Raw genomic sequence first — 22,412 nt, forward strand, 5'->3', positions numbered from 1 at the left:
CCGCATTGGCAGGCAGACTCCCAACCACTGCGCCACCCAGGAAGCCCCATCTAGCATTTTTTTAAGTATGAAACTCAAAACAATCGTATGAAAATATTCATCAGATCTCATTATTTTAAGGTACTGCTGGTTGTCACATAAACTTTGGGCAAATTATGACCAAGAGAAGAAATTAAATACATGAACCAGATATTATTAAAACCTTCTTTCTAACAAGAATAAACAATTCTACTCTTCTACTGAGGGCATGTTACACTTTATTTGTGTGAGAAAACAGTGAGTTAGTCTCAGATATATCTATTTTAAATGGCATAGATGGATATTTCAACTTAAATTTGCTGTGTTTCCTCATTACAATAGAAAATGTTACAATTTTCTGGGAAAGATAAATAAAGGTCATGGGAATTATTAATTTCTTGACTGATCATATAAAGTTCTAGTGATGCTTGAATGAAAAGATTTACATGAATGAAGATACCAGCTACACCTTAAGTACAAAAAGAGTTTAAATAACTGTAGGACTGTCTCAGATCATATTCAAAAGACTCTTTGCCTATCACTTAGCTTAGAATCAGATAATACTATTAAAATGATTTAGTTACATCTATTCTCTTTTACATATTTTCTGCAGGAGGAAAAATGTATTGATTTTACCAGGAAAGGAAATTAAGATCCTTATAGAACATTATATTTATTGTGCCCTAAATAGATCATGAATTATTTAATATGCAATTATTTGATAAATTGGGAAGTAGATGAAGGAAATGTTGAAATCAGAAGGTAAGCCCTCTATGGTATCTTAGAAAGTATTCTTAAATGGTACTTATTGTGTGGTTATCTAGTTTTATCTAAATTTCATCTAAATTTCAAAGTACAGTTTGTGATTCTAAAACTTGAAAAGAACAGGAACATTACATTAATAACATTTTATTCTTTTTCATAGTTATCACAGTGCATAGCATTTCATTTTGCATAAAATGGTAGCCTGTAACTATTTAATGATTGGTCCAACAAACTTAATTTATTTTTCTACACACTTGCTTCAAAATGTTCTAATAACTACTACATGTACTCATATAATCTCTCTACTTGAACTGATGTTTTTATTGCTAAAATTGAAAGTGATTTTTCTTTATGTGAAGATAAACTCTGATAGTTGTGCAACCCAGAGCTTAATTTGTCCCTGAGAAGTTGCTTTGACTGTTGTTGCTAGAATTTATTTCACTAACATACAAGCAGCAATTTATTTCCGGACATTCTTGGAGGTTTCTAGTAGGGTCAGAATTGTCGTTGATGACAATAGTAGGTCATCTGTTTAAGGAAAAAAAAAAAAACTTTATTTCTCTCATCAAATTTTATAGTTGAGAATTTAAATCCCTATGGTTAAGGAAAATTATCATATATTATTTCCATATTTCACCTAAGACACACTGTTATTTTAAGTACCACTAAATATATAGATGATAGATGATAGATAATTGATAGGTAATATGCAGACAATTATGCTAAGTAAGAAAGCCTTAATAATAGTCCTGCACCATGAAATGTTTCAGTCTGTTTCTGTGTCTCTCTGTGTGACAGTATATTACTTTTTTAATGCCAAATTATAATATAAAGACATTTTAAATGGAATTTCAGAGATGTAGGGAAAATGTGCATCCAAGTATTGATGAAGTTGCATATAGGTGAGTTAATTCTGTAAGGAAAAAGTTAAAGAAGACGCAAAGAGGACAAAGAAAAATTAAGAATTTTAACTTTACAGCATAAATTATAGAGGTGTTATTTAATAATTTTCATCAGAAATGTGAAGAATAGTCTCATACAGCCTAATTTCCAGCTGCATGAGAAGATCGGGGAGATAGCTTTTAAATAGTCTTATTCAAAATAGAAAGTGTATTATATAAATAGAAATTTTTAGATAAAGTATGACCACTGGAGGTTGTAAATTTTTTCCTTAAGAATTTCCCAAATTTATATTTTCACTAAGACCAAGGCTGGTTAATTTATATATTTCTGAAACAATGGTACTGTATGTTTAAATTTTTAAATTTAATGTAAATTTAATATAAACTCAGAGAATAAAGCCCTTCATTTTTTATGGTAGTTTAAATTTCAACAGTAATCATTAGTATTGTCTGTTCATTTTATTGACAAGGAAACTACAGCCCAGACAGCTAACTTGCTTGAAATCACACTTTTAGTGGGCAATGGAGAACCCACACAAACTGCCTTCAATCTCAGCTTGTTCTTATGGACCCAGATTTCTCCCTTGTGTCAATAAGATTGTGGCTATAGATGGAGATATTATAGTTGCAATAAATAAATAAATAAAGTTCTATTTTATAAATGTGCTGTGGTACTAGAAAAAATATAAAAGGGATACCACGATTATTAGTCTTGATGTTACATTTTAATAATTATATATATTTGTGTGTGTGCATGTGTGTGTGTGTGTTGAATGTACTATTATTTAGATACAAATCAATAGTCACAGTATTACCTGTAATAGGCTCAGCACGCTATGGTAACAAATAGTCCCCAAAATATTAGTGTCTTATATAACAGATTATTTTTTCCTCACATCACATTACATTCTGATGTAGGTGTGATATACAACTTTCATGTGCTACCTCTAGAATACAAGGCATCCAAAGTCCCAGCATCAGGATAAGACAGAATAAGGGGACACATGAAACTTCTTGTGGTTAATTGCCATGAGCAGATAATGGCACACATGAAACTTCTCACAGTCCACTAGTCAGAATTAGACACATGGCTCCATCCTACCTTCAAATAAAGGAGAGAATGCAGAATTTACTCTCTTGGCAACAATAGCACTGTGTCTACTAGTGATGTAGTAGCGTGGATATGTGTGTTTCGGGGACAGAAAGAGAATCTGGAGAACAGTCAAATGGAATTAATACAACTTTTGGCTTAAATTTTGAGTGATTAACATCCAATTTTTTATCTTCAGATATGAACCTCTGAAACATCTTCCTCCTAGAACATCGATTTGTATATTTCTTCAAATGAATCAAAATTTTATTCCATATTCTTTTACTCAAGTGTTTGGTGCTACTATGATGGCATCTGTGGATTTTATCATGTACCCTAAAGAAAATGGATTGCAACTGTAATACCTTTGGAATTTGAATTTCTTTACTTTTCCTATTAAATCTCTTTTGTATACATATAATCTATTGTTGTATTTTATTTCATTTCCTGAGGCAGTCAAGGCCATTGTTTCTTGCTTGCCTTGACTAACTTTTATGTCTCTATTTGTTTTTACTAGTATCACATATGGTATCACACCGTTTATCAATCATCTAAACATGGCTAATTTTTTCTGCAAAAGACCCAAGAATAGCAAATCATAGACTAACTAAATAGCTAAAGGAATGAGACCTTACCTTGCTATTCCCTGAGCGTTGCTCCAAAGATATTCATTCAAAGAATAGCTTTTTAATCTCCTTTGTGCCAGGAACTGGTCTAGGTACTAGGAACAGGTGTGAACAAAAATAAAAATAGCAAGAAGCCTACTCTCATTGAAATTACATTACAATGAAGCTAAGCAGAAAATAAATAAATGAAAATTTATTTCATTTGGGGAAATGAGGATAAAACAGGTGGTAGAAAAATAAAACATGATGCTGTGAGAGTTTTGAGGGATTTTTAAATAATTTGACACAAAAATTAAGCATCTGCTAATAATACAATTCAGTGGAGGAGCATATTTTCTGACTCTTCTCAATGAATCAGAGAGAAGGCTTTAACTGGATACCTCTTCAGATTCTCTTTCTTTTATATGATGTATATTTTAATAATTATTAAATTCATGTAGGGGGGGACTCAAGGGGGGGGCGTCAAGGAAGGGAGGGAATATGGGGATATGTGTATAAAAACAGTTGATTGAACCTGGTGTACCCCCCAAAAAAATAATAATAATAAAAAAAAAATAGTGCCTTTGGAAGGACATGGAAAAAAAAAAAATTCATGTGGGTCATTCAGTATGCAAAACGCAGTAAATTTCAATGATTTTTATCCATTGGTCAAGAAATTACCTTCACGTCATTCCTTTTATTCAATGAATATTTTTGATTATCTGTTACAAGTCATGCCTATAATAGAGGTGCTGGGGATAAACATCTATGAGAATAAGACAAAGACCTCTCCTCATGTACATATATTCTAGAGGTGCACTCAGGCAATTAACAAGTAATTTGCAGTAAACTATAGATATTAAAGAAACTTATGAAGAAAAAACATTAAGTAAGTTAAGCTGGCAGAGAGTGACAGAGGGAGAGAAGACACATAATTTGAGGGGTCAAAGAAGTCTTCTTTGATAGGTGAGGGTTGGGCACAGAGCTGAATGGAGGGAAGGAGTAAGGCGTACAAAGCTCTAGAAGAAGAATATTCCCGGAGGAGTGGCTGAAATTGCAAAAGCTCTGAAGTAGAAAAGAGCCTGCCAACCTCAGAGAAAAAGCTAGAACACGAATGTGGCTGGAGTGGGTAAGCAAGGGAAAGAGAAGTGGAAGATGACCCGCCAAAGAGGTATGCAAGCCCTGCACATTGATAAGGACTTTTGTACTTTACTCTGACTTACAACCAGAAAACATCAGAGTGTTTTCAGCAGAATATTGCCCAATAGCCCATCCTGCTTGGAAGTATGTGAGGTTTTCATGCTGAATTTCTTCACTTTTGTGGTGGCGAGCCCATCAGGTATATGTCTTCTGCTATAAAGTCATCTTTACCCAACTCAGACAAGGAAATACAATACTACACACACACCAAAAATAATGATTAATATTTTGTCTAAAATAAGAGGCTTAGATAAGAATATAGAGTCATTTAATAACACAAAAGAGATGCAATAGTGTCTGCCATCTTTTCAAAGCATATCCTTGGAAACTCTATATTTGGTTTTCAAGGATGATTAATAAATGTCTTCATCTCAAAAGAAAATTACCAGTTTGATATTATCTAACAGACCTGTAAACATACCAGTGTGATATCAAGTGACTTACCCAATACCATGAAAGTTACTGGAGATGTGTTTGGAGTGTCAGAAGTTTTCCCAGGGAGCTTCTCCTTTCTATCATAAACTTCTTCTGCACCTACAGACTTCATTAACTGTCTACTTCTAGGAAAGTTTGAGATGGGAGCTTTATCCTGCCAGGCCATTATCCAAGACAATTTTGTAAAGGCTTCTGAGCCTAAAGCAGAGGATTAAAATGTAAACTTTAGCCTTCATAGCGGAGAGGATTGATACCAACACTACAGAGTAAGCAAAGACAGTGTATTTGAGGACTTGGAATTAAAATCAGCAAACCATATGAAAGAATGTTATTCTATTCATTAACATAAACATATATTTCTATTTTTCCTTAGTATTTAAATGATCATGGACATGATCAAAATGAAAATCATATTGAACACCTGACCATAGAACAGACTCTCCCTGATTTCCTGGTGATCAATATACCTCAGTTTGAGCACACTATTAGCAGATGCAAGGTAACTTATGATTTACCCCTAAATGTAACAAATGAACTCTAAATTTCTTTGCTTTTAAGTTTTTAATAAAGTCAAATTAAATATGTGTAATAGGTAGCATAGTAAATTGGTTCAGTAGTTACATAAAATGGATGCCGAAATCAGATAAAATAGGTTCAAATCCCAGATCCAGTCATTAAAAACAATGTAGCTCAAGGAAAATTAATTTCTCGAATGATGATTTGCTCAACTAGTATCGTAACAGTATTATTGCCTAATGGTGTTGTACCATGTGAGATTAGGTTACACATCTGCAAAGTATTAAGTACGCACTAAATTGTTAATGTTGTGTCGTTTTACTTGTCAACAGGATTTTCCCTCCAAAAAAATTCTTTGCTGTGTAAATAAAATCAAACAGTTGAGTATGAAAAAATATTCATTTGTGTCTTAACCCTCTGACTTATCTACAATATAAAATTAAACATTTCTAGAAACAGTTCAGCATCAGATTGCTTCTGTTCTTCCAGAGGAATAGACCTTTAAAAACAAACTTTGGCTTGCCTACTGCTTTCCAGGCATTATCTTTGATGTTTTCGTAAAGATCTACGTTTTTTTAACCATAAACAGAAGATAACAGTATTCCAATCATCCTTTACTCCTCTCTCACATACCACAAATGAGATCATCAGTAAATCATAGTACCACTACTTCAAAATAGACCCAGAATCAAGTCACTTGTCATGATCTACACTGCAAGTCCTTGGTTACAACCACTATCATTTCTCCACCTGAGTTTCACAGTAACCCCCAACTGGACTGCTTACTCATCCTCCCATTTTAGAATCTATTCTCAACACAGTTGCAAGAGTAATTCTTTCAGAATCAAGCCATATCTTGTTGCTAAGAGGGTAGATTTCAAGTTTTCTCACCACACACACAAATGGTAACTACATGAGGCAATGGATATGTTAATTAGTTAGATTGTGGTAATCATTTCACCATGTATATGCATACAATCTTATCGCATTACACACCTTAAATATATGTAATTTTTATTTGTCAATCTTACCTCAGTAGAGCTAGGGGAAAGAATTGCAGTGAAATTAGTGAAGTCTTTCGCAAGTAAAGGAGTCATGCCTGATGGTAAAGGAGGAGAAATTGTGATTAATTGGTTGTAATTGTGGCCCAAATCATCAAATAAATATGAAAAGGAGTAGTTTCACTCTAACAAATACAATGGAAGAGCAGGACAATACACATGAAAAGGGGATTCAAGCATGATGTCTACAAATCCTTTCATTTCCCTCCAAGCATGTTATTAAATATTCATAAGTACAAATGAATTTTCATATTTTTAATGTACTTGTATTGTCTAATTTCCATCCCTTTCACCTCACCGTAAGCTCTTTCTATAACAAATTCTTACTGAAGAAAGAACACAAAGCCTCCAATGGTGGCTTTAGAAAAATCTCAGAAGCAAATCTCATACTTTAAGTAGAGTGATATGGGGAAGAGGTACAAGCCACCACTTTAACTTTGTGCAATATAATTTCAAATACGGTAATCAGCGGTCCTATTTTACACAAATTGAAAGATCTCAGAGCTTTACCCTACATGCAAAAATCAATTTCCCAGACATTTAATTATCTCAATTGTTTCTCTGCAATGCCCTATAAATCCTCCAAACACCTCAAATTATACATCTAGACACAGTAATATAAATAGTTGGCATTTATTTGCCTAATTTAGAATGAAATGATGCTTATCTCAGGAGAGTTGTTCTTTAACTCCAGCAACCCTATAGGTCAAGAAAATGACAATACACAAAGCACAATTTTTAATGATGGCATCTTTGGGAATAATTATAAAATAGTCAAATGTCTTTAGTGTCCCCAGGCTCATAAACCTATTCCCTTCTACCCTAATGTATGTTCACTCCTGTCCTATTCTATTCCTATCTAAACCTGGTCTTTCAAAGATACCTTAACAATATGAGTGACCTTTTCCAACCACTTCTCTCTGGGGGCGAGCTGCAATTCCATCTCTAACCTTCTGAGATTCTAAGTCCTTAGCACCTACTAATTTAGGTAAATGTTTAAGCATTCTAAATACACTACCAAATGTAAAATAGATAGCTAGCGGGAAGCTACTGCATAACACAGGGAGATCAACTTGATGATGGGTGACGACTTAGAGGGCTGGGATAGGGAGGGTGGGAAGGAGTCGCGGGAGGGAGGGGATATGGGGGTATATGTATAGATACAGCTGATTCACTTCTTTGTACAGCAAAAACTTGCACAACAATGTAAAGCAATTATATTGTGATAAAGAGCTTTAAAAAGGCAGCATTTAAAAGAGCCCAGAACTTTGATATAAAAAGGCTGCATTTGAACAGTTTAAAAGTTCTAATAAACATGAAATCACACTCTTGGAGAAAATTCTGGCATCACTGAGCAGGTGATAAGCAGAACTCGTGGATGAAAAAAAAATCTGACCCTTGAAATTGCCAAGTCACGTAAACAAGTGACAAAAACCACAACTGACAACTATGCCTTTGGGTATGTACACAGGTGACAGACCTCTGGTCTGTCCTTTTAGTAAAACAAATATCTGCACTGTCGACAGGACACTTTGAATAGCTGCTGAGTTTATGTGAGATGAATTCAGCTCTCCTGACTTTTCCTCATGCCTTTGTTTCCCTTGACTTTTCACTAGTTGACAAACAGCGTGTCTCTGTTCTTGTTTGTGAATGTCGTTATTGATTCTGTGGTCACATCTATTTTCCTTAACTAAACTTTAATCCCTGGTATATGTCTTGAGTAAATTTGTCCTTTGTTGCCTTAAATGACCTTAGTCTATGCCCTTAGTGGAATTCTTAAGGAAGTTGGATACACCTCCTAATGTTGTCACAGTGATTGAGGGATCATTTTGTAAGCTTCTGAGTTGGCGTCGAATTTCCGCTAGCATGTAACATCTTAAAAGCTTGTCACATTAAAAAGGATTATGTCTAGATTTTAACTGATTCTCACTGCAAGGGATACCAGTAGGTTGCCTTATCTTTCAAATGGTCCTATGTACCAGCATCACTTAATAAACAGTAGAAGTCAAACAATTGGCACCTGTTCATCATGTATTAGATTTCAACAGATACAGAGCTCTTCTGACAGAGCTCTTCTTCCTGATTTTCACACCTCCATACTTTACATACAGAAAAATCCCAGATATACAACTACATTTATGATTACCAGTGAGCTCCATAACCATCCAGTATAATTTGGTCTTTAGCCTTACTTAGCCTCCATAGCCTTTCATATTCATCAATATATCTGGCTGGCCAAAATTAAATTTGAGTTACGTACAGTTATTTGGAATGCATTTTATATGGTATGGATCTTGCATGTCTGGAAAATTTAGCATGTAGCATGATTAGTTACTTTATATTTTCTATTAGGAACGAATGAATTATACTGAAGGAAAAAAAAATCTGTATGTATAGCTAATGAAGAGAGTGCCCTCAAGTGGTGACACATAGATGCTTCAGGCATTGGTAAACACCTAACCTGCTTTGTAGCTGACAGTTTTATCAAGTTATGGGTCCATCCTGTGCCCACTGCAACCATTACAAGTTGAGTTGGCCTTAAAATCTATCTCAGTACAACTTGCTAAGCAGCTATATGCAGTCAGTTGTGACTGGCACTTAGATCAAATTTTTGTTCCTTTAGCCACAGAATCATTTAGATAAAACACCCAATGGTAATCAGATTTACCAGGAACTTACTAATAAGACTCCTGTTTCTGATTTCATATTTCATTCAGCAATTTTCTTTACATTTTAATAATTCTGTGTTAATGATTTCACTGTCCAAAAACGGATAGGGAGAAAAACTTAATTGTGCAACTAAACCACATCACCATCATGTATTTTCTCTTTCCTCTCTCTCTTTATTTCATACACACACACACACACACACACCACGTTTCAGCATCATTTCATTTAAGGATCTCTTGGCCTAATACATACGGTTTATTCTTATTAAGATAATCTAATGATTTTTATCCTATCATCACCCACCTATATACAGAGTCATACAATTTGTAGCATTGCTAGCTCTATGCATACTTCATGTATACTGACTACTTGCATCATAAAGTAAAATTACTGACAAAATATATATAAGTGTACATTCATAAGTGGTAACCCTTAGCTAGCTTAGTGTTTCAAGAGTAGAGTTGTAATTAGAAATAATAGAGAACTGAGAGCATCAGGACCATCAGTGGAGCTCAAAAATTGCTGAGACATCAATAACAGAATTATGCAAGTTCACAGGGAGGCTGTGAACGGTCACTGAATTGATTGTCTGTTATAGAAGCTGAGCACCAGGAGTTGAGAGATTGAGAAGAATGAAGTGGAAATATTAGCAACATTAATAATGATGGTTACTCCTGCACTGTTGTGGGAATGTAAAGTGATACAGCCACTATGGAAAATCTTATGGAGATTTTTTAAAAAACTAAAAATAGAACTGAGATCAACTTGATGATTGGTGGTGACCTAGAGGGGTGGGATAGGGAGGGTAGGAGGGAGGCTCAAGAGGGAGAGGATATGGGGATATATATATAAATACAGCTGCTTCACTCTGTTGTACAGCGGAAACTAGCAAAACAGTGTAAAGAAATTTTACTCCAATAAAGATCTGGAAAAAAAATAATGATGGTTACAGCTTCTACTTAATGAGTACCCATTACATGGGTATCAGACAATGATAAAGTACTTCCTGTTGATGAAGGACAGGAGATGCTGATGAAAGAGGAAGAACACTCCAGATTGGTAGATGGCAATTTTAGTAAGAAAGGGAACTTACATACAAGGCTTGTCTTGGGTGGCCACAAGACCAGTAATCTCTGCATCTGCCCACCAGAATATTAAAAGCCTATATAAAGGCCTTTAATTGGGTTCAGTCATGTATACTGTCCAGATTCTCTTGACAACACATTTCTCTCTCAAGGCTGCGTCCTTGAAAACAGTTCTGGTTGTGGGGACAGTGAGCAAAAGGTACATTCCAAGGACAGGAGAGGGGACAGGAAGCCTCTGATTGCCTGGATACAGCTTGCTGTCAATCGCCACATCTTTTTGATGACTTCCTCCAACACAGTAGTTCCACAAGGCAAATATTATTAGCTTATTTTACAGATCATAAAACTAGGGTCTGGAAAGATTATGTAGTTTGCCTGAAGTCACTTAGGTACCATATCACAGAGCTAGGATGGTCTGTTGCCAATGCAGTTCACATATAATAAATACAAGCTAAATGATGCTGCAGTAACAAAAAACCCCAAAACCTCAGTGGCTTGAAACTACAAGATTTACTTCTCCCTTACACGACATATTTACTGTGGATCAGTTTCAGTTCTGCTACATATTGTTCTCACTGGGGGAGTCAGGTTGAAGAAACATATTGATGGAAACATTATCATCTATGATACTGCCAGTGGCCACAGCAGAGAGAGTGGTGCATTATCTGAAAGCTCCCAGCCATAAGTGACATAAGCTAGTTCTTGCTCATATTTAATTGGCCAAAGCAAGCCACTTAATTTAAGGGCTGGAAAGTAGAACTTTACATATGACCAGGAGGAAGAATGGAAATACTTGGTAGACACTACTAATGACTAGTACACGTACCCTTTGCTTAATGGATAGATGCCAGGTGTAAACAGGATAAAATCGAAGCATGTATATTTGTCTTAGAAAACCCTGTATGATGCTGTCTCTATCTGCCATATATCATCCGATCACTTTCCCATAGGAATCATATATTCCAATGATCTCAAACCAATAATTATGCCCCCAAAGTATCAAGCTATGTCATGCTCTATGCATTTGCATATAAGGTACACTTTGCTTGAGATTTTCATTCCACTTATATCTGCCTGATGAATTTCTCCTCTCCTTTCAGGGCCCAGCTCAGGGTTTTCCTGCCCAATGAAGGTTTATCCGCCCACTCCATCCCTGACCCACATGTGCCAGGGCTGTACCTCTATTCCATCCTCATCAAATACTATCATGTAATTTGTTTACATGTAATTCTCATCTATTAGACTAAGTGCTCTGAGGGCAATGTCTCTGAATCATTGCCAGCACTCAATAAATAATGTTTGGATGAAGGAAAGAATTCATCTGCATTTTAAAGAGGATACCAAGATTTAGCAAAAACAAATACATCATAAGTATTAAACTATCATTAATAAACCAAGGAAGGTTTGAAAAAAATATAGGATGGCAGGAAATAGGCATAACAGCAGTAGCTTTTTATTCTTTATTGTTAAAACTAACTATTTTTTCTAAGTAACCATTTTTTAATGCAACCTGGTGATTTCAAACTGGAGTGGAAGGTCACATATATATGAATAGCTTGTGAGGCTTTTTCAAATGATTATTATCTCTTAGAGACTTCTCCCTGGAAAATTAGATGTTTCAAGTTTCTCCTAATATGATTTATTGAGAATTATTACCATGGTAAGCAATGAATTTTCTCATCTAGTAACATTTACTTTCTGTAGATATGCTGGAGATAAGTATAAAATTTGTCCCATTTTACACTGGAGATAAGTATAAAACTTGTCCATTTGTCTCAGAACACGTTCAGAGAAGTTAGTTAACTTGCCCAAAATTACATGGCTGGTAAATGCCTGAAATGGGATTCAAATTCAAGGCTTTTTGATGATGAAGACGTTATTAATAATGCCATTTATGCAATAAATGCAATAGATGTAGTGAATAAATTTATCATACTCGTGCATTTATGATGTTCTATTAAATCACTCTAAGCTGTATTCTATCAGAGGGTCTTCCTTTCACAATGTTTTTATCCAAAGAGCATTGATAAGTTGTAAACTTCAGGTTTTATCACTTACATAGGTAATAGTTTGGGACTTACAAATTTTTCTGAAATTGTACAATATTTCATAAACAGCTGTGGTTTTTGCCAAATTCTAGGGCCTATTTGGACCTGGTGCTGCATGGTGGTTACACATCTAGAAATCTTATGACTGTCCTATCTACCCCAGCTCTCACGTCATGGGGTAGACTATGCCCTTGAATTCTTTGGTACTTTTGACATTTAAGGAAAAAAAAGCAATGCATTTGTTTTCTAGGAACTTCTACCAAGGATTTCCTAATATCACAATGCAACTGCAAAGATTTCTAAAACACATTCTTCTAAATGCACACAGTTAGCCCCAGGCCAGGTTTCCACAGATACTCATTTCTGGACTCGAATCCAACTGTGAACAAAATAATTTTTATCTGAAAGCACATCTAATCTTTGAATCTAAATCAATTCTCTGAAGTACCTATGAAATATAGAACTAGGAACTTTTTTCTACTATCCAACATTAAGAAATTCTATATTCCTTTACAGACAATTTTTTCAAAATTCTACTTAGAATAGAGATTTCACTTGTTTATTCTAGCTTTCAGTGATTTCCTAGGCTTAGATTTTGTGTGAAAGCCCCTAGTAAATGTGAAGTTGCTTATTTCAACAAGCATTCTTCACTGGGGCAAATAATTAACATGACTGCTCAGTGAATTTTACCTTCCAGAGAAATCAGGTTGAGTAATTACCGAAGAAGGAGTGTCCAAGTAATTAGTGCTGCTGCCCTTGCAACCAAACAGACCATGCCGCCTCAAAATTATTTCCCACAAGTCGTTTCATTCACATTGGTTTTTAGGAGAATCATTTCAACCCAAACTAACACTTACTTAAAGTCCAGGCTTAGACAGATAACCCATCCTCAGACATTTTGCAAATCATTACATAATGTTTACTCATGGACTGTTTTAGTCTCCTTTATAGAGATTAGTTGCCAGTTTTGTGAATGTTTCTTGATAATACTTTTTCATCCACTCAAACCTTCAGGGTTAGAATTTATTTTGTAGCATTTTTATTGTAATTAATGTGTCTTAAAAATACCATTTTTTAATCTTTGCCTAGTAAGTGACAGCCTAAGAAAATGATATTTTTCACAATAATGTAAAATAGGCATCACAACAGAAAGGAACATATTAATAATAAATTATCAATGAAGGTTAAATTTCTTCAACTCTTATGTGTGCATGGATGTTACAATAGGATACAAAAGAAGACAGATACATTTGTGGAAATGTAGTTACATAACCATCAGACCCATGACAAAGCACTATTTGATTCACTAAATAAGATTTTTAAAAATGTGTACATATGTGAAACCGCAAACATTAAGGTTACAGAATGAGTCTTTAATAAATTACATGCTTTAGTGTAGTATGGTTGTTAAGAAGAGCACCTTGGAGTTGTATAGATCTTGGTTCAGATCTTGGCCCCTGAACTCATCAATCACATACCCTTGGGAAGATTTCAGAATCTCAGTGATCAATAGTTTCTCCAACTTTAAATGAGAATGTCAGTGTCTACAGCTCAAGATTGTGGGATGATTAATACAATTGAGTTGATGTATGTAAATAAAACAGAATAATACCCTGCACAATGTTAGTAAGCAATATTTCTGTTCTAGTTAACATCATCATTCAGAAATAGGGGCTGAATGTGATGCTTTATAGAAGTTGCAAGTAAATGTTTGCATGTATGGTATACACATTTATATATGGATAAAGAGAGACTACCAGAGGAAGAATATGCTCTGGAAGGTTATACCACATTATGTTCAGAAACGTGACGAGGTATCCAACACAGTCATGAATTTAATTTCAGAAAGAAAGTAGAACTCTTTGTGGGTAATATTACTAAAACATCCAGTTAAGCCGATTCTTTATGAAAACACTAATACTGGTGTTTCCGCAGAGTTTTTATATTTCTGAAAGCAGTCCTGATGAGGAAAGTTGTCTGTGGCACTGGTTTATTAGTTCTTGGCTTATGCTGCCTTAAATAATTGTTTTGCAGGTGGAAGATCTTCTTGGGAAATGAATAGAGAAAATTAAACTTCCTTCACTGAAATGTGACCAGAACAATAAGCACTGTTATTAGGTGACCTTCCCAGTTTGTAATCTCAGCTGAGGACACTTAAGCTGTATATTGGAACAATAATCTTGCACATATTTCCTTATGTCAGAATGAGTTTTTTAAGACTATTGAAGAAGGAGAAATAAGTTGTCTTAGTATCTCTGCCTTAGAAAGTTACCAAATGATCTAAGGCAAGCCTCTGAGAATTCAGAAACTGAGACATATTAATTATAATAGAATATATGTCAGGGATTATAGTATGCAAGACATCTGGGGAATCTTCAACAAATAAAGAGAAGGAAATTTTAATCAAGAAATCCATGACATTTATTTAATGTATCTCAAAAGTACATGGGGAAAAAAACTATCCAATGTCTTCATTCTTGGCAAAAATATAAAGAATGGTTTAGAAATAAGTATTTACTTTGGAAAAAGACCTGGGTCCAACTTCCACTTTATCACTAAGGAGCTATGCCACCTTAGGCAAATTACTTAATATCTCTGAGTCTCAGTTTCCTTGTAAGTATAATAATGATAATGATAGTTTGTAGATTCTTACAAGGATTAATTGAAAAAATGTATTCAGAAACACAGCTAAGAACCTGATATATGGCACCAAACAGATGTTAGTTTCACGTATCTCTGAATACCTATATCCTCAGCATAAATTGATAGTTACATGGGATACATCATGTAAAATATTACTGACCAGGACAACAAAGCTATATTATTTGGGCGATTCAAGCACTATCCATTATATGAAGGGACTATTTTGCTGGAACTGATGCTTACTGCCTCTTGAGATTCAATCTTTAATATTTAGGAATTTTAAAAGCCAGTTGTTAAACAGTTGGTAACTTGAAATGAGCTGGGTAGGAGTTTTTACACTATGGAAATTGGGAGATACTAAAAATGAGGTTTCTGTTTTGTTTTGTTTTGTTTTATTTGTTATAGATCTGGTTAACTGACGTTTAGCACACCACTGACTAAAAGAAAGGTTAGAATTTGAGAGAAAGAGGAATTGGTAGAATCAAGTGAGTTTTTCTTAATAAAATGTTCAAATCAATATTTTTAATTAATAGGCTAATTGATTGATAATATATATCCTTGGTTTTGGTTCAGGGACCTCCCTCTATCCAAGTGCTCTGTGGATCTTCTGTTTCTAACATCATACTGGCTATTTGCTGTTCACTTTTGTTCTCCTGCAGCAAGTGCCATTCAACTTACCAAGCTGGCCTTTGTAATAAAATATATTTCTGTGTATTATGCTCCATTCTTTCATTCATTCAACAAAAATTCTGTGTGAATTTTGTGCCAGGCCCTGGGGAAGCTCAAGGTGCCTATTGTCTAATGAAGAATGTAACTAACACATTGGGTGCTTTTTATGTGAACAGAGCGTTGATTATCTCAACAACCCTACGAGGTTATCCCCATTTTACAGAAAGGCAAACTGAGCCTCAGAGAAGTTAAAATTTGACCATAATTCAAAGGCTTGCAGCTGACAAAGTTAGAGCCAGGCAAAATAACTCGAGTCCATGTTCTTAATCTCAATCCTTATATAGTCCCTCTTTGAAACAGAGACAAGTTAAAAATTGGTAATAAAGCAATAAACTGAGAGGTTTTGCAAGAGTTTTTGGAAATTAAATTTCTATAGCTCTGGATTATTCCGGTCCTAACTTGGTACATCACAAATGTATACAGTGTTAAACTTTCTGGTATATGCTCTGCAAAACTGTCAGGTGCTTCTTACCGTAGTGAGATCTCTGTTCTCTCTCTCTCTTTCTCTCTGAAACTTGGTCAGAAATGCTTTGCAATGATGTAGTGAGAGGCAAGTTTATCAACCATGTTATGAAAAGAATAACCAGCAATAATTTTCCAACATGGACTCTGTATATAGGGCCTTAGGGTTTTCTTGTTTAGTCATTTTATGACCCATTATCTCAGATAACATTGTTTCTTATTCAATATACATCTAATTGCTAAAATATATGATAGTAGCAAGTCTAATGAGAAGTTTAGTTCTGAGTATTATACTATGGCCTAAGCCATAGAAAGAGCACTCACAATTCAACACACGATAAATGAGACTAGTGAGTTCGAGGCTATTTCTCAGAAGTAATCTATTCTCTGTAGTGATTCAGAGCTGGCTAACTGATGAGAAATAATGCTTGATGCACTAAGATCAAATCTTTATAATAGGTTGATATTTTCATGACTAAAGCCTTGGTGACTGTCTCCAGTTGAGATTCCAGGAAGCAGACTGAGGTGGAGATTAATGTGCAGGAAATGTATTAAGGGCCCTTAGAGGGGAAGAAAGCAGGAACAGGCAAAGGGAGAAGTCAAGCTGTTGTGCAGTCAACGAAGGCTTCAGTCAATCCCATGGGGCAATCTGGAGCTAGGATGGAAGAGGCCTGCCTCTAGCGGATTAATTAGATGGTGTTTGTGGGCCAGGGAAGGGAGAATACCTTTGAGGGAGGGAAGTGAGGCAAATCCTGAAGAGGCTGTTGTCTGGCAGCACTGCCAGCAGCTGGGGTGAAAATCCTTCATTCCTGAGTGGGGCTCTGGCTGGGGCATTGCAGCATCCACTCTAGGGACTAATACAGAATTCTGAAAAAGAAGAGTTTGAAAAGAAAGTGACATTTTTTCCATCACTAACTCCAGAGGGCAGGATAGTGTGAATATGGGTGACCACCTGACCAACATCAGTAATTTGGACAGAATTATTCCCAATGTGAAGCAGGAAACAAACTAGAGTCTAGTAGCACTTTTACTCACATTTGTCTCCATAATCTAAGCTTGTAGCATTGAGTGACCTCCAGCACACAGTTCCCATTCATCCCATTGTTTTTCAGAAACTTAATATTGATTTTTTTTTCTACTTCCAATCCTTCTGTCTGCCAGTCTAGCTCCCGTTTTTTCTGTCTGCCAATCCAGCTCCTTGACTCCATAATCGGATATGAAACGCAGCCTTATTTTCCAAGCAACAAATATAAGTTCTCCTTTTATTGTTCAAATAGCAAGCAGGAGGAAAAAAAGACATTTCTAAGATACCTAAGGTGTGGATTAAAACATTATAGATAGAGAAACACATAATTACAAATGACCATTCCTCTCTACCAAATTCTTCATACACGTAGGTTCACCAGAAATGAGGTAACAGATTCTATCACAGAGAAGTACTTAAACAAAGCTAGATGTAAACTTTTTGTTTGGAATATAAAAGACATTTCATGAACAACTTTGTTGTATCATAATACTCCTATACTACAGAATGAGTTTCTAGAAACTTTGATTGTTACATTAAGCAATATAATATCTTATCATCAAACATGTCAATGACTTTTAATATTTGTTAGTGCTCTAAGAAGCATTTAATACCTTTACGTTAAAGTGTGTCTTTGGAATTTATGAGTCAGAACAATCATCATGCAATTGTTCAACAAATATTTGAATACCTAGTACGGGCCAGGCACCATTTTAGGCACTGAGGATGAAGAAGTGGACAAAACAAAGATTTTGCTCTAATGAAGTTATAGTCCAGTGATGGGAGGTAAAAAATAAAAAGAAATGTTTACAAGTAACACTAAAGAGAATAAATAATCAAATAAGTAAATAAATATATCAGTTATGAGACACTGGCACATGCTTTGCAGGGAATTTAAGTAGGGTGATGTGATAGAAGTGACTGCTCTAGATTGGGTAAGAGTCTGGGAAGACCCTTTTTGAGGTGACTCCTAAACTGAATGACAAGAAGGCATCAGCCCCTCAGTGATCTGAGAAAGGGCATCCCAGGCTTAGGGAACAAAAACAAAGGCCTCAAGGCAGGAATAAATTTAATGTGTTCAATATTCAGAAAGAAAGCTGGTGTGGTTGGAGCTTAGTGAACAAGGACCTGAGGGAGAAGTAACAAAATGAGAGAATAAAACAAGAGTCAGATCATTGAGGGCTTTATAAATCAGGTTAGGCGGAAGAAGGGGCAAGAAATGGAGTAGGAGATAAAGGAAGAAGAAGAGTAGATAGATGGAAGAAGGCAAGGGGAAAAGAGGAGGAGAAAAGAAGACAAAGTAGCAAATATTTTGAGTGATAAAATACTGCTGCTGTCAGAAGGCAGAGAATCTTGTTGAGGTAAACTTTTAACGTAACAAAATGGAAAACAAAACAATGCACAGAACTCTGAGGGGGACTAAGGCAGACTGGCCTGGGCTACTAGACTGCCTTGACGGGACATTCACAGGAGACTGAATGACCATAGCATGGGCTCGGCTATATGTCTGAAAAGGAGAAAGCAAGAAGTCAGCCAAAGACGCTAATCTTAAATCAAGTTACTAGAAATACAAGCTTTTGATTAAAATGGATGTTTATGGGAGGTTATAGTACAGAAAAGAGCTTTGAGCCAAACTCTGATGACAGGTCCAAAAAGAAAAAATAGACATAGGGTTCTGTGTTTATAAGGAGTAAAGGACACAAATAAATACTACACAGGTTCAGCAGAAAAAGAAATCAGTTCAGGTCAGGGGACAAACGAAGTGATTTTCAGAGAAGGTGAATGCTGATTATGCCCAGACCAGGATGGGCGGTATTGGAGGGGGGGATTCCACTGCACACTCCACAGGCTGCCCTGCAGGGCACCCCAGGCAGTCACCATCCTGTAGCCCAAGCTTCACTGGGGGCTGGCTTCTCAATTACTCTGAAGCTCATGGATCTTTTTGTGAAAGAAAGAGGTGTATTTTTCTTACTACCTCTATTCCTGAACAAACTACTCCTGGAAATTGTACTTTATAGTCATAATTCACATGCACATACCTACCAATCTCATTATCAAGCCAGAGCCATAGTGGACATGTGATCATTAGTATCCAGTAATGTACACTATTAAACAGAAGAGGCCGCTTTGGTAAAGTCTCATAGAAATTAAAAGTGAACACTACGTAATAGAAGAGATTTGATTGAAAGCTTGCTTATTCTCTGTATTTACTACACAGGCTACTCTTGAAATAAGTGTTAGCATCACAAAACCTATTGCCTTCATTGAGATGAGATTTATTGTTCAACTCTGGCAATATATGAAAATACCCACTTTTACCATGTATTATTTTTAACTGCTAATTATCTTTGGAATTGTGCTATGTCTCTCTCCTCTATGGTTTGGCAGTTTGGTGCTTTAGAAAGGCTACCTGGTTAAGAATCAAAAGACCTGCATGCTGGCCACAATTGTGGTAATTATTTTGACAGTGGAAGAAACAGAAATTGCCGTGAAGGCAGAAACCATGTCTCTTTTATTAACACTAATTTCTCAGTGTCCAGCAAGGATATGAATTATAGAAGCTGCACAGTAAGTATTTGTTGTGTGAATAAATAAGAGGAAGAAGTCACTGAACCTTCTGTACCTCAGATTTCTCATTGAAACGTGGCAGTGGTATACCTGTCCTGTCTACCTTGATGCACAATTAGAAGTTCCTGGAAAAATATCACTCACAAGCAAGAAATTTATTTTTATTGTAAGCAATGTTAACATTCAAATTCGATTCTCTTAATCCACAGAATCTACTTCACAGTGGTTCTCTGTAAGCCTTTTAATTGATTTTCAGGTTAGCTGAACAGCATAAAAAGCAGAGATAACATTTTGAAAGGACCAGCTTATAACCCATTGTTGTTTCTGCTTCATCATTTATGTTATTGGAACAGAGAAAAGATACAGATAAATTTCAAGGGTATATAATCCAACAGTCAAATGTACAATACTTGGCATTGTACCTTTATTTGAATAAAAGGATGTCTGGTGTTCTGGTAACTGAACTAAAACAAAATAATGAAGTCACAGTGACAATACCTGGTTCAGGATTTCCTTATCTTCAGGTTCCTCTGCTTAATGTCCCTGCACCTTATTCTATACAGACTGACATTGCTCTGGGTCTGGATCACGTTTTTCTCCCTTGAATGAAAGAACCCATTTATTTAACAAAAGCCAATGGAATGCCTACTGGGTGACTGACAAGGGATAGAAAACTTAGTAAGTTCAACACAGTTGAGTGGGAGAAACAGACATAGACACTATTCACACTACAATGTGATAAGAATTAAACTAGATCCCCTTGCTATTTTCCTCCCTACTCAGAGGTAACTTTACCTCTAGTGACTTAGGAAACTGAAAGTTCTCACATAGGAAAGCACAGCCTAGCTTTTTTCCACTTCAATTTGTTGCATAGCTGGAAAGTTTCAACTGCCTTTCTTTAGAATATTCAAGTAATAGAAAATGAAAACAATGACAGACATCTCCTCCCAACTACCTTCAGATGTGAGGAATGCAACTAGGGGAAACTATTCATCATTAGGGTAATAATATTCACACTGACTCTATTTTGGCTCTGTAATAAATCTTAACTTTTTCAGTGCTTGGCCCAGACAACTTTCTGCCTCAGTGGTAGGGTTAGCTGCCTAAGACCCTGCACAATGCAAAAGCAAATCTCAGGAGACTGAGAGCTTATCGTTTACTAAATTTAACTTGACAATATTCAGGATAAACCAACATCAATCATTGTAAATATATCATCATGCAATTTAGAGCCATCACCCATTCAACTGACCTACTGGATTTTCCAGGTAACAATTGGTTAGATCAACAAACCACCTGGTTCTAGTAAAATCTGCATCACTAACTGGGGTGGTCTAACTATTTAACTAATCTAAAAAGACGCTCTCCTAAATCTTGGGAAGGTTCCTTTCTTCAATCCTTGCTGTAGCTTCTCTGCCTTAGTAAAGAAAAGGGTCTTATTAACTAATTTTTGGCCCTGTAGTTTTTTGGCTAGATAGCAAATGATACAACCATTGTCTATTAAGGAACTATTCAAGTTCTAAGTGTCTCAATCTACTAAGAAAGACAAATTTATTGAATAACAATAACTTTGTTTTTCTGCATGATAAGGCTACCATTAGTTATTCAAGATTAAATTAGCCAAAGAACTCTTGCACAATGGAAATTCACTGTTAATACATTATTATTGTGATCTTTGACTATTTATTAGACTGGGGTCAGTATGAACAACAAAGGCAAACAAGATAAACACAAACTCACTTTATGAAGAAAATTTAAATAACAATGGTGTGCAAATAGTAATAGTTTATTTTGAATGCTAAAATCATATTTAGCAAAAGAGAATTTTTTTAAACATAAAACATTCACTCTCCATTGTTTTTAAAATGTAGGCCATCATGATTCATATTTATTAAATTATTTATTCCAAGCAACATGATCACCTGGAAACATATGTCAAACACATAGAAATTCAGCAGTTTTTTAAGGATGTTATTCCTAGATAGAAGGAGATATACTGGTGTTTTTGAGATTGAACCTAAATGAAATTAGCTCGTATTTACTCAGTCCAGCATTGAAGAACCAAAGAATCGTTACTGCCCCTAAAGAGGTTTTGAATTTTTGTCTATTAGACCCATGCCTTATGTCTAATAATTTTGTATTTTACTCTTAAAATAAAAATAATCACCCATTAATCCTTGAATGAAGTCTGTTAAAGTTACTCTATTAAGGTATCCATTTTAAGAATGGTAAAAGAAAGAGAAGAAAAAAATTATTATTCTAGAAGAATTAGTCATAACCAAAGCAGAAACCAGGAATGATCACAGGGAAACATTTCTGAGGATAATTTAATGACATCACTAAAACTGTGGGAATCCATATATCACCTAGACGATTATGAAAGGGGTTATTAGCTAAGCCATTGTCTGAAACCCACTGAATCACTGCTCCCTTTGAAAAATGATTGGTTCTTCTCTTCTAAAGATGGGATTTTAAAATTTAAGAGAGGCTCCAAGCTCTGCTGAAAGATAAAAAGGACACAGACCTTGAACGAGTCTAGATTTCTCTTCATAGGTAAAGGAGTGAGGTAAGAGATCAAATCTTTGCTTTCA

Source organism: Hippopotamus amphibius, chromosome 3 (assembly GCF_030028045.1).
Source record: "Hippopotamus amphibius kiboko isolate mHipAmp2 chromosome 3, mHipAmp2.hap2, whole genome shotgun sequence".
Taxonomy (NCBI): domain Eukaryota; kingdom Metazoa; phylum Chordata; class Mammalia; order Artiodactyla; family Hippopotamidae; genus Hippopotamus; species Hippopotamus amphibius.